Genomic DNA, 14,530 nt, shown 5'->3' on the forward strand with positions numbered 1-14,530 from the left:
GAGCTTCGTCCATTTTAAGGTTCTGCCCAAGCAGATTTTTCGCACATGCGGAAGGTATTCGCACCTGTGGCTTTTGCACCTGCGGAAAAGCCTCGAAGGTGCGAGATTTTTCCTCTTGGACTGGCTCTGCACCTGCGGACGAGCTGCTCGCTTCTGCGCAAGCGCAAGTGCGTCCATTCCTTCGCACCTGCGCATTCCTCCGCTTCTGCGCACAGGGCCTTCGCACCTGCGCGTTCGCAGGTGCGCCAAATGTTTCGCATCTGCGATGACTGGGCAGGCTCCTCTCGTTCGCACCTATGATTGGTGGCTCGCACCTGCGGCTGTTGCGATTATGACAGTAGATGGGAGCTTCAGTCCTTGCTCAATTTCCCAAAATTGGTCCGAGCCTCCTCTGGTTAACACTCAGGACCCCCGGGGCCCCGCCCGAACATACCAACAGGTTTGAAATGATAAAACAGACTCGCTCGAACTCTCAGAATGCGTAAAACAACATCAAATCTAAGAATCAGACCCTAAACCAAACTGATTCAAACTTAAGGATTTCAAGTTGTTCAATTTACTTCCAATGCGCCGAAATATACTTAAACTACTCGGAATGACATGAAATTTTGCGTGCAAGTCTTAAATCACTATACGGTACTATTCCCAAACTCGGAATTCCAAACGGACTTCAATTACTCAAAAACCTACTCTAAACCAAATTTAAAGAATTTTAAACCTTCAAATAGTTGATTTATACCATGAAGCATCAAAACACTCCCGGGTTATCCAAAAACCCCGATTCGGACATACGCCAAAGTCCAAAATCATCATACGAACCTATTGGAACCGTCAAATCCTGATTCCGGAGTCGCTTTCTCAAAATGTTGACCGAAGTCAAACTTGGCCATTTAAAGCCAACTTAAGGAACCAAGTGTTCCGATTTCAACCCAAACACTTCCAAATCCCGAACCAACTATCCCCGCGAGTCATAAATTTTGGAGAGTTCTATTTTAGGGAACGGATTTCTAAAGGTTAAAATGAGTGGTTGGGTCATTACATTCTCCACCTCTTAAACAAACGTTCGTCCTCGAACGGGTTTGGAATAATACTTGGAGTTCTAAATAAGTGTGGATATTTGCTCCGTATGTCCTCCTCGGCCTCCCAAGTTGCTTCCTCGACTGGTTGGCCCCTCCACTGGACCTTTATTGCAGAAATCCTCTTGGACCTCAGCTGGTGAACTTGTTTATCAACAATGGCAAATGGTTCTTCTTCATAACCCAAACTCTTATCTAGCTGAACTGTGCTGAAGTCCAACACATGTGACATGTCAGCATGATACTTCCGGAGCATAGATACATGGAAAACGGGATGAACTCCCGATAGACTGGAAGGCAATGCAAGCTCATAAGCAACCTCCCCAACTCATCTCAACACCTCAAATGGGCCTATAAACCTTGGGCTCAACTTGCCCTTCTTCCCGAATCTCATAATTCCCTTCATCGGCGAAACCTTCAAGAGAACTTTTTCACCTACCATAAATGATAAATCACGTGCTTTCTGATCCGCGTAACTCTTCTGTCTGGACTGTGCTGTATGAAGTCGCTCCTGAATCGACGGCCATTTCCAAGGCATCCTTCACCAAATCAGTACCATATAACTTAGCCTCACCGGGCTCAAACCATCCGATAGGTGAACGACATCGACGGCCATATAAAGCCTCAAATGGAGCCATCTCGATGCTGGATTGGCAACTGTTATTGTAAGCAAACTCGGGCTAAGGCAGGAAACGATCCCACTGACCTCCAAAGTCAATCACACATGCCCTGAGCATATCCTTCAAAATCTGAACTGTCCGCTCTGAATGCCCCTCGGTCTGTGCTGAGCTCTACACGGGTCCCTAATTCACTCTGTACAGCTCCCAGAAATGTGAAGTAAATTGAGGGCCTCTATCTGATATGATAGAAATTGGCACACCGTGCAACCGAACTATCTCCTGAATATAAATTTGGGCCAACCACTCTGAAGTATACGTAGTCAAAACAGGAATAAAGTGTGCCGACTTGGTCAACCTGTCAACAATGACCCAAACTGCATCAAACTTCCTCAAGGTTTGCGGCAAATCCGACTACAAAGTCCATAGTAATGTGTTCTCATTTCCACTCCGGTATAGTCATCTGCTGGAGTAGGCCACCTGGCCTCTAGTGCTCATATTTAACCTGCTGAAAATTCAGACACCTAGCTACATGCTTAACTATGTCCTTTTTCATTCTTCGCCACCAATAATGCTGCCTCAAATCACGATTCATCTTCGTAGCACCTGGATGAATAGAATACCAAGAATTGTGTGCCTCCTCTAGGATCTTTTTCCTCAGTTCATCCAAATTAGGTACAACAAGCGATCCTGAAGTCGCAGAACACCATCCGCTCCAATTGTAACTTCCTTGGCACCACCCCGTAGTACCATTTCTCGAAGAACCATTAAGTGTGGATCATCATACTAGCGAGCCTTGATCTGCTCAAATAGTGAAGACTGAGCTACAACATATGCAAGAACTCGGTTGGGCTCTAAAATATCTAGCCGCATAAGTCTGTTGGCCAAGGACTGGATATCTAAATCTAATGGCCTCTCTTCTGCTGAAGTGAAAGCCAAACTACCCATACTCTCCGCCTTTCTACTCAAGGCATCTGCAACCACATTTGCTTTACCTGGATGATATAGGATAGTAATATCATAATCTTTCGGTAATTCCAGCCATCTGCACTGCCTCAAATTTAGGTCCTTATGCTTGAACAAATGCTGCAAACTGTGATAATTAGTATAAACTTCACAGGACACCCCATAAAGATAATGCCTCCAAATCTTAAGAGCGTGAACAATTGCAGCTAACTCCAAATCATGTACTGGATAATTCTTCTCGTGGGGCTTCAGCTGACGTGAAGCATATGCAATAACTCGCTTTTCCTGCATTAATACACAACCCAAACCAACACGTGAAGCGTCACTATACACTGTATACATCCCCGAACCGGAAGGCAACACTAACATTGGTGATGTAGTCAATGCTGTCTTGAGCTTCTGAAAGCTCACCTTACAATCATCGGACCATCGGAACTGAGCACCCTTCTGGGTTAATTTGGTCAAAGGCGCTGCAATAGATGAAAAACCTTCCACGAATCGACGATAATAACCTGCTAAACCCAAAAAACTCCTGATCTCGGTCGCCGAAGTAGGACGATGCCAATTATGAACTGCCTCAATCTTTTTAGGATCAACCTTAATACCCTCACCCGATACAATATGCCCCAAAAATGCTACAGATTCTAGCCAAAACTCACATTTGGAGAACTTAGCATATAGCTTTTGTTCCCGCAATGTCTGAAGCACTACTCTCATATGCTGCTCGTGTTCCTCCTTGCTGCGCGAGTAGATCAAAATGTCATCAATGAAGGCAATGACAAATGAATCAATATATGGCCTGAATACCCTGTTCATCAAATCCATAAACGTTGTCGGGGCATTAGTTAAACCGAAAGAGATTACCAGAAACTCATAATGACCATATCTAGTACGGAAAGCAGTTTTCGGAACATCCGAATCTCGAATCTTCAACTGATGATACCCCGACCTCAAGTCGACCTTAGAGAACACCCTAACACCCTGCAACTGGTCAAATAGGTCATCAATACGCGACAACGGGTACTTGTTATTAATAGTAACTTTGTTTAATTGGCGATAATCAATGCACATCCGCATTGTTCCATCCTTCTTCTTCACAAATAATACCGGTGTACCCCAAGGCAATACACTCGGTCTGACGAAACCTTTGGCTAGTAACTCCTCAAGTTGTTCTTTCCACTCTTTCAATTCTTTCGGAGCCATGCGATACGGTGGAATAGATATAGGCTGAGTATCTGGAGCCAAGTCAATACAGAAATCAATATCACGATCAGGTGGCATACCTGGAAGATCTGAAGGAAATACATCGGAAAACTCCCGAACTACAGGCACTGAATCAATAGCCGGAGTCTTTGCAGTGGTATCCCGAACATAAGCTAGATAAGCTAAACAACCCTTCTCAACCATGTGTTGAGCCTTTATAAAAGAAATAACCCGATTAAATGAACTAACAGACTAACCCTTCCACTCCAGCCTAGGCAAAGATAGAATAGCCAAGGTAACAGTTTTGGCATGACAATCTAGAATAGCATGATATGGAGATAACCAGTCCATACCTAAAATAATTTCAAAATCGGTCATCTCGAGCAATAAGAGATCTGCTCTAGTTTCATAACCACATAATGTAATAATACAAGACCGGTAGATCCGGTTCACAATAATAGAATCGCTTACAGAAGTGGATACATAAACAGGAGTACTCAATGACTCACGAGAAACACCCAGGAATAGAGCAAATAGAGATGACACACATGAATACATGGATCCTGGATCAAATAATACTGAGTCATCCTTGCCGCAAACAGAAATAATACTTGTAATCACAGCATTTGAGGCCTCTGCATCTGGTCTGGCCGGAAAAGCATAGAATCGAGTTGGAGCGCCAACTGGCTGGCCTCCACCTGGCTGGCCTCCACCTCTAGGATGACCTCTACCCACCTGTCCTCTACCTCTAGGTGGTCGAACGACTGGTGGAGCAACTGGGGCGGTAATCATAGGCTGCTGACCTTGCTGTACTGGTCTACCCCGCAACCTAGGGCAGAATCTCCGCATGTGACTGGGATCCCTGCACTCGTAATAACTTTTCGGTGCGATAAGCTGCTGACTAGAAGTCTGGCCCTGGTGACCTGAATACCCACTAGAAGAACCTTGAATAGCTGGTGGGCGATAAGAACTCTCTGGTATAGCATTGAGATAGGGTCGCACTGGAATACCTCGAGGAGGTGGTGGTGCTGGATATGGGGGTCTGCTGGACTACCCTCTCACGAACTGACCTCTACCCCCAGACGGAGTACCTCTGAACTCTCCAGAATACCTGAACCGCGTATCTCTCGTAACCTTTACTCAGCTCTGCTGACGTACACCCTCAATCCTCCGGGCTATCTCCACAACTAGCTCATAAGAAGTACCCATCTCAACCTCTCGAGCCATAGTGGCCTGAATGCCAGTATGTAAACGAACTACAAACCTCTGCACTCTCTCCGCCTCAGTAGGGAGTATCATTAGTGCATGGCGAGATAATTTAGAGAACGTCACCTCATAATCGGTCACTGACATTTGACCCTACTGGAGCTGCTCAAACTGAAACCACAACTCTTCCCTCTATGGGGGTGGAATATACCTGTCCAGGAAGATACGGGTGAACCTGTCCCAAGTCATGGGAGGAGAATCTGCTGGTCTGCCAAGAACATAAGACTGCCACCATCTACATGCTTTGCCCTCTAGCTGAAAAGTAGCAAAGTCTACCCCATAAGACTCCATTATCCTCATGTTGTACAGTCTATCCTTGCACCGATCAATGAAATCCCAAGGATCCTCATGTCGCTCACCCCCAAAGACAGGAGGATGTTGTCTAGTCCATCTGTCCAATAGTTTCTGAGGGTCAGCGACTATAGCTGGCCTGTGCTCAAGTGTAGCTACTGCCACTGGCTGGGCTTCACCCACGGGTAGTGCACCCTGGGTCTGATATACAGTAGCTGCCTGTCCATGAGCCTGCGCGATAGGGGTCTGTGCTCCCTCGCCCACTTGGGATGTGGCTGGGTCTGCCGGAAATAAACCGGCCTGAGTCATATTGTCCATGAACCATAACATACGACCCATGACATCCAAAAATCTTGGTGCAGAAGTGAAATCCACCGGAGCTGGATCTGCAGCAGGCACCTCATCTTGTTCCTCAACAATGGGATTCTCTGCTGGACCCACTGGTGGTATAACTGGAATAGTCCTGGGACGTCCTCATCCTCACCCTCTACCACGGGCTGGAGCCCTCCTTCGGCCTCTGCCTCGATCTCTAGCAACTGGGGCAGTAGCTTTTCCCTGGTCCGGAACCTCATTAGAGCGCGTTCTCACCATCTGTGAGTGAATAAAAAAGGGATATTTAGTACTACATTAATTGCACGATGAAATATGAAGAGAGGTAGTTTCCTAACACTCTATAGCCTCTCGAAGATAAATACATACGTCTTCGAACCGATTCGCAAGACTCTATTAGGTCTGCTCATAACTTATGAGACCTACGTGAACCTAGTGCTCTGATACCATGTTATCACGACCCAATTTCACCTATAGGTCGTGATGGCGTCCAACACTATAGCTAGGCAAGCCAACTAATAAATTAAACATATATCGATAAAATTTAAATACAAGAAAAATGTAAACACCGAATTCTACTAATGTGTGTGCCAAGACTTGATGTCACAAGTGTATGAGCATCTAGTAGATTATACAAAACCTCTAATATTGTCTGAAATAAAAATAGACAGAATGAAAAATACAAGTAGAGACACTAGTAGCTGTAGAACGGCTCAGAAAGGCAGCTCACCACTATGCCCCTGGATAACGTGGGTGTAAGACGATAGGTCCCCCACTAGTACTTGCCTCAGGTCCTGCATAAAAAGTGCAGCAAGTGTAGTATGAGTACGTAAACAACGTGTGCCCAGTAAGTATCAAGCCTAATCTCGAAGTGGTAGAGACGAGATGACTGATTTTGACACTCACTATGGGTCAATAATAATAATTGAAATACAACTAGAATATCTAAATCAGCATAATTCACAGAATTTACAATAATTTGTTTAACCAGCAGAAATAATCAAATTCCTTCAAATGCAACAATTCTCAATATATTAATTAAATTCTTTCAATTCAAATAATTTTTCAATTTATCAATTAATCTCATTTACAGGAGTAACAATTAATTCCTTAACAAGCAGGAATAATAATTCATTAAATTCCAAGGATTCTCCAATTTATCAATTAACTCGGCAAGTTGAAATAAACTATTAAGGCATCGTGTAATTATCATTATTAAGCACGATTTCTGCCGAGTACGTACGATCCGATCCAGAGTGTCATGTACACTGCCGAGGGACATGCGGCATGGTCCATAGATGCATCTATCCTGCCGAGGCGTTCGGCCCGTTCCACAAGAAAGGAGGACATTCTTCTTATGTACCTCCGGGAATGAGAGTATGTTTATTATAAGATAAATTCGAGAGGATGAACAATTTCTTTTAACAATTTATTTAATCTAAACAAAAATTAAGCATATAAAAATTTTATCTTTTACTACCTTTCATAACAATTCACAATATACACATCAAATAATTTAATTAATAAAGAATATAATTTACACAAGTAATTCATGCTTTGAGTCCTAAACTACCCGGACTTTAGCATTAATAGTAGCTACGTACGGACTCTCATCACCTCGTACATACGTAGCTCCCGCAATTAGCAACAATTATTTAATTTAATCCCCATGGGATAATTTCCTCCTCTCAAGACTAGACAAGTGACATACCTTGTCTCAAAGTCTACTTTCCGATTACTGCGTCGCGTAAAATTCTCGATTCGACACCGAAAAATTCAAAACTATCCAAATATTATACAAAATAATTAATATATGCTCAATAATTCAAAATTCATCTATTAACTAAATTATCCTATCCAAAATGGTAAAATTCCTAAAATTCACACCGGGCCCACGTGCCCGAATTCCAGAAATATTTGGATGAAAACGTTACCCATAATCTCAAGAACTCAAATATATAATTTTTATCCAATTCCATAACCATTTTCGTGGTTAAAATCTCATTTTTATAAAAATTTAGGTTTTTCATCTAAACCCTTGATTTCTAAACTTTACTAGTTATAATCTACCCATAATCTATATATTTAACTCAAAGGTGTAGAATTAACCTACCTCCAAGTTGTTAGTTGAAAACTCCTCACAAAGAGCTCTGCAATCGCGCCAACATGGAGGAAAAATGAACAAAAATGAACTGAGCTTCGTCCATTTTAAGGTTCTGCCCAAGCAGATTTTTCGCACATGCGGAAGGTATTCGTACCTGCGGCTTTCGCACCTACGGAAAAGCCTCGCAGGTACGAGATTTTTCCTCTTGGACTGGCTCCGCACCTGCGGACGAGCTGCTCGCTTCTGCGCAAGCGCAGGTGCGCCCATTCCTTCGCACCTGCGCATTCCTCCCCTTCTGCGCACAGGGCCTTCACACCTGCGCATTCATAGGTGCGCCAAATGCTTCGCATCTGCGATGGCAGGCTCCTCTCGTTCGCACCCGCGAGCTCGCACCTACGGCTGTCCAAGCGCAGGTGCGATTATGACAGTAGCTGGGAGCTTCAGTCCTTGCTCAATTTCCCAAAATTGGTCCTAGCCTCGTCCGGTTAACACTCGGGATCCCCGGGGCCCTGCCCGAACATACCAACAGGTTTGAAATCATAAAACGGACTCGCTCGAACTCTCGAAATGCATAAAACAACATAAAATCTAAGAATTAGACCCTAAACCAAATTGATTCAAACATAAGAATTTAAAGTTGTTCAATTTACTTCCAATGCGCCGAAATATACTTAAACTACTCGAAATGACACAAAATTTTGCGTGCAAGTCTTAAATCACTATACGGAACTATTCCCAAACACGGAATTCCAAACGGACTTCAATTACTCAAAAACCTACTCCAAACCAAATTTAAAGAATTTTAAACCTTCAAATAATTGATTTTTACTATTAAGCGTCAAAACGCTCCCGGGTTATCCAAAAACTCGGATTTGGACATACGGCCAAGTCCAAAATCATCATACAAACCTATTGGAACCGTCAAATCTCGATTTCGGGGTCGTTTTCTCAAAATGTTGACCGAGGTCAAACTTGGCCATTTAAAGCCAACTTAAGAAACCAAGTGTTCCGATTTCATCCCAAATACTTCCAAATCTCGAACCAACCATCCCCGCGAGTCATAAATTAATAAAAGCATGTTCAGGGAGTTTTATTTTAGAGAACGGGTTTCTAAAAGTTAAAATGACCGGTTGGGTCATTACACTTGAAGGGATAAATATTACCTTAGTGTAGCTCCCGTCCCAAGTAGAGAAAGAATGTTAGGCAACCTAATGGGCCGGTAGATGCAGCAAGGGGAGCTAAAAGCAAAAGAATGTCTTGTTCATGTTTTTAGAATAAAGTGATAGACATAGATATTAGCGGGAAATAAGAAGAGGGTTAATGAAGCATTATGAGTAAGATGTAATACATGGATGACAACGGTAGATTAAGAAGATGACAGTATTACAGAGTCTATAGTCAAGTGAAGGAAAAGACAAGAGGTGACAGACATTGAGACAACAAAAGAGTATAGGCCATAAAGTCATATTCTCATTTCGAGAAATAAGTTCGTGACTCCAACGCGACTACCAGAAGAAAAAGTTAGACCCCAGAATAATAGAAATAAGTATTGGCTGGTGAACAAGATAAACTAAATATGAATTAGGGACTGAGTGATTGGATAATAGTCGGCATCATGAGAATTTCAGATTTTGTTCCGACGATAATAGAATGGACAACAGAAGAAGATTCATGAGAAATTCAGAGAATGGTCATTCAGGAAGACGCTTTCCTAAAGCAAGCAATGTGAGCAAAGTTAAGCTTAAGGGACTGTATGTGCTAGTTATACTAAGTGTCACCTTCGTGAGTAAGAAATTTTGTTATCCTTGGTACAAAAGGATTACCGCGAGTCGAGTAAGGATCATCAATGATGTGGAAATACGCCAAAGAGGAAGAGGTAAAAAAAACATCTATACGTAGATTATCGTAGCACTAAAGCTTAGTACTCCCCTAAAGGGAGGGAATATAGAGTGATGTGGCATTAAGTCAGAATTAAGTGGTTCTAGTAACTATGGAATGGTAAAGGAAGAATGCGATAAAAATGAAAAAAGGGATGAGATTGAACTGATTCAAATCCTACCGATATGCTTCGATTCCAGAACATTATGCAAACACGATGTCAAGGAAAGGAAGTAAGGGTTCCTACCCGAGATGTTATTGATAAATAAGGAGCCAGTGCGAGACGTAAGTTAAGACAAAGGGAATAACCCAAGAGAGATTACGCATAATATTGATATGAGAATGGGCCAACGAGTAGTTAGTAGTTGATTCAGAAAGAGCCTAGTTATGTCTAGACAAGAGGTTGCAGACAAATCAGCAGATCGTGCAAGATAAACATAGTAAAACCCAATATAGTAAATTCAGCCTCGTAGTTATGACATTATAATACTTGAGATATATTCAGATAGGAGTTGAGGAAGTTAGAGGTACCGTATGAGTGTTACAAAAAAAAAAGAATGCCACTAGAAGGACAGTCAAAATATTAGTTCAGAAGCAACCGTACAAGCACAAGGGCGTGGAAATAAGTAACTACGGATAATTATAAGCGAGGAAGGACATCAAAAATTCCATCGAGTATACGATGTAATAAGCTCACAGCTTTACAAGAGTCAAAGGGTTCTCCCTAAGTTCTACAATGAAAGACTAGCTGAGGAAATAAGGAAGAAGGCTTCAACCTAAGCACAGTGACCTAAAGAGGAAATTGTCTTGTAACAACAGTCTCACAACAACATTGTATGCACTCCATAAGAAAGTGGCACCTACAGTGGTTAATGAACGGGAAGTAAAAATCAAAAGTAATATTCGAGATCGTATGAGTTGTACGAAAACTCTGGCATGCGTGGGAACTAAGATAAGCTAAGTATGCACGCAACAAGGGGGCAGAAATATCAGGAAAAGTAATAGCTTACGTTTAAAGAAAGCTGAGAAGGAACGAAAAGAATTATTCGATTAATGATCCAGAGTTAGTTACGTAATGAACGCACTTAAGAGCTCAGAGTATTATCCATGCAGTATATATGTTGACAATCATACACGTGTAGAAGACTCTGGTATAAGTTAAAAGAAAGAATGGAGTCCAGGTCATAGACCAGGGATTGAATTGTTAAAAGATTGTATCATGGATATTTCATAGCGCCCATGAAAGGATAAAGTAATAACTAATACCATGAACCGCATATCGAAAGATAACTTAAGCCTACATAAAGGTTGATCAGAAGGAAGAGGAAACTAAAGAGTTACATCAACGAAGTAAATCAGGATTCTGATTATTGGACCCAGAAAATTATAGACATCATGATTGAGAACATTGCAAAATCACTCTTAATATCAAAGGTACAAGAGAGAGTGTACAACAACCATATTCTATAATGGCTCTACGATAAAGCCAGTTACAAGAGTACCAACCTTATAAGAAGTCAATATGAAGCTCCCACCGGATTGTGTATGCACCAGAGGTGCAAGTATTATAATAGAGCTTCAAATTATGGATGTGAATGATACATATGTATAAGGGAGGTCATGAAAGAGATAGAAGATGTGATGCGAGACTTTAAGGTAAAGAAAGTTAAATGTGGACAACGTACGATATACTCAAATGCAGAAGGTTATGAATAGTCCATACTTCGGATAGAAGGCTAGAAGCACTGGGATTCAGAATCCAGGAATGATAGTGGCGTCGTCAGTGGCATATTTTTTAGCCTATGGTTTCTAGGTATCGAGAGGTCTAGTTAAAAGAGTAAAGAAGAGTTTGAAACGATGCGATGTCTCGCTTGAGTTCCAGAATAACATAAGAAAATCTATGGTGTAAGCAAGTTGAAGGAAGGTTGCGAGTAGTATAAATGGATATGTGTAGGTTGCAAGCTAAAGTATGGTAGAGCGACAAGGTTTAAGGAAGACATGAGTAAGGATAAGGAAAGGGCAAGTAAGAAGGTGACGAGAATGGATAAGTCCTCGGGGATTAAGCCCATGAAACCAAGAGAGCTAATGGTTTCTCTAAGTTATAGAAAGTTCAGTATAGCCTGAATGAACTCTAAGGAGTTTAAGACTAATAACATTTAGAAGAGATGAAATGTTGCCCTGGTAGTAGAATAAGGGTGTAATTGTGACAGATAAAGGATTACATTTGGGCTTTCGATTGAGTAAGGATTTGAAGGGAAAAAAGAAAAGAAAAAAGAAAAGAAAAAGGGGATTCCATGAATTGTACAAGATTAAAATACCCATATCAGGTGAATCACATTGGGATGCTATGAAATATGATTATGGAAGTATAGTATTGTATCGCCCCCAGGTGGATCAGAAAAATCACTTCAAATGTTCCATGATACAACGTGAGCCCTAGTGATTACGTAAGAGGTTTCAAGTTATCAGTGGTAGATTGTAGATCAATATTGAGGTGAATCAATAACGGATGGATAAACGGATCTATGAAATAAGGTATAACAATATTCGTAAGTTCGACAAAGTACCTAGCGAAGAACTTCAGTGTACTTATAGATGCCCAGAGGGACATCTTATCAAGCTCTGTATATATGTTTACAAAGTGAGGCCTAGAGATTGGTCAAAAGATGGAGGAAAAAGAAAAGAAGAGTCGCATATGCACATTTACAAGGTCAGAATCGTACAGGCTGCATGATAAAAGGTAACAACATTTACGAGATTGAAAGGATTCCGACCACAAGTCATGGTGTGAGAAAGGGGCCTAAAGGGGGGAATGCCCTAGCCTTTGGATTTATTCATAGAATAGTTGCCTAGATGGCAAGGAGAGTACTAAAGTATTCGCAAGAGCTATAGGTTATGATAATGATAAGTGCATCAGCCAACATTCAAGGACAAACGTTCCAAATGGGGGAATGATGTTACATCCCCTATTTTCGTATGTTAAAGTTTCCTCGTAAGTTAATCGACGTAAGTTCGGGAATGAGATTATTTTGAGATTTATAAGCATTATGCTATTTCAAAACAAGTGATGAGTAAATTCGTGAAGGTGAGAGGGTAAGCAAATCGAAGAAAATGAATTTTGCCGAAATTTGACAATTTGGGATAAAATATGATCCAAGCTATAATACTCGGTATTTATGGACTAGTACCATACAAGTTACCATATGACCATGATAGTAAGGTGTATAAAGTGTGTTAAAAGTGAGTAGCATTTTAAGTAATTTGAGATAATTCTTAATTATGTGGTAATTGATTAATTATTGGGTAATGTGATATTACCTAATTAATTAAGATATTTGGTGGATAAGATTAAGGGGGGACATCACCCCTTAACGTGTCAGCCCACAAGTCTTGATCAAATCACAAAATATGAGTCTTATTTCATAAATCAAGATGACACATTAAGAGAGATTGGTGGCTTAGTCATCACATATGTGGGGCCCCCACAAATCTCAAAGATAAGAGATTATTATACATAAGTTAAGAGGGAAAATACATAAGCTTTCTAAGCTTACAGTTGAAGGTCACAATTTCAAGGACCTCTTTTACTTCACTAAGGTATAAGACCTTTAATTCACAAAGAGAACAACGAGAGTTCTTGGATTTGCAAAGGAAGAATTCACCTTATATCAAATTCACAAGTAATGATCTTCAGCAAAGGAATTCATACGAAGTTATACTACGCAATAGCAACGGGATTTACAATTCTAAGGGAGCCCGGTATAATCTTTCTCAAGAATATCATACGAATTTTTCCCTACTTCGATCCGCCGTTACGTGTTTTCACAAAAGACGTGTGTTAGAGAGGGAGGTTGTTAAGAGAATCAACTCAAGTATGTTAAGGCTATCCCTTCCTTCTTTTGGCATGATCCATACGATACAAACGAAATGAGTAAATGCACAATTTTCATAAATGACTCTATTCATAGAAGTACTAGGGGTGTCTATATTCTTGATTCCCCATGTGAATTATTATTATATCTTCTGTTCATGGGTCTGAGAAAAATACGTATTTGATAAAGTTTATCCGAAAGGCATATTGATTTTTTGACATTCCGAGAAATCTTATTAACGTATTTCTTATGCATTTCATGCATTTATACATGTACATTGACCCATGACTAGATGGCGTTATATATGCGTATATTATATGTATATGGGATGTGGGCGTTACATACGCACCACCACCTGATCAGCTGGTATACGTTGATGATTTGCCCACAGTGGCCGAGATGATATGATGGGATGCCCTCAAAGGCTTGATGATGTTATGAACGCATATACCTAAGCATGGTATGATATTTATATACGCATACGCATGACATTGTAAATATTAATGATTCACAGAGTAGTTCAGACTTGCATGTTGAGTCTTTTACTCCATGTTTCTCTCATGTCTATTATTTACTGATTTTCATTCCTTACATACTCGGTACATTATTTTTTCTGACGTCCCTTTTGCCTGGGGATGCTGCGTTTTATGCCCGCATGTCCCGATAGACAGATCGAGAGTTCTCCAAGTAGGCTATCAGCTCAGCGGAAGGTGTTGGTGTGCTCCATTTTCTCTGGAGTTGCTATTTGGTCAGTATGATTAGGACATGTATTGATTGGTATGGCGGGGCTCTATCCCGACCTTTATGACATTTTTGTATCCTTAGAGGCTTGGAGACATATGTCGTATACGTGAAAGATTGTACGGCCTTATCGGCCTATGTTCAGTGTAATTTTGGTCTTATAGGCCCTATGTCACATGTATAAGT

Source organism: Nicotiana tabacum, chromosome 9, assembly GCF_000715075.1.
Source record: "Nicotiana tabacum cultivar K326 chromosome 9, ASM71507v2, whole genome shotgun sequence".
Lineage (NCBI taxonomy): Eukaryota > Viridiplantae > Streptophyta > Magnoliopsida > Solanales > Solanaceae > Nicotiana > Nicotiana tabacum.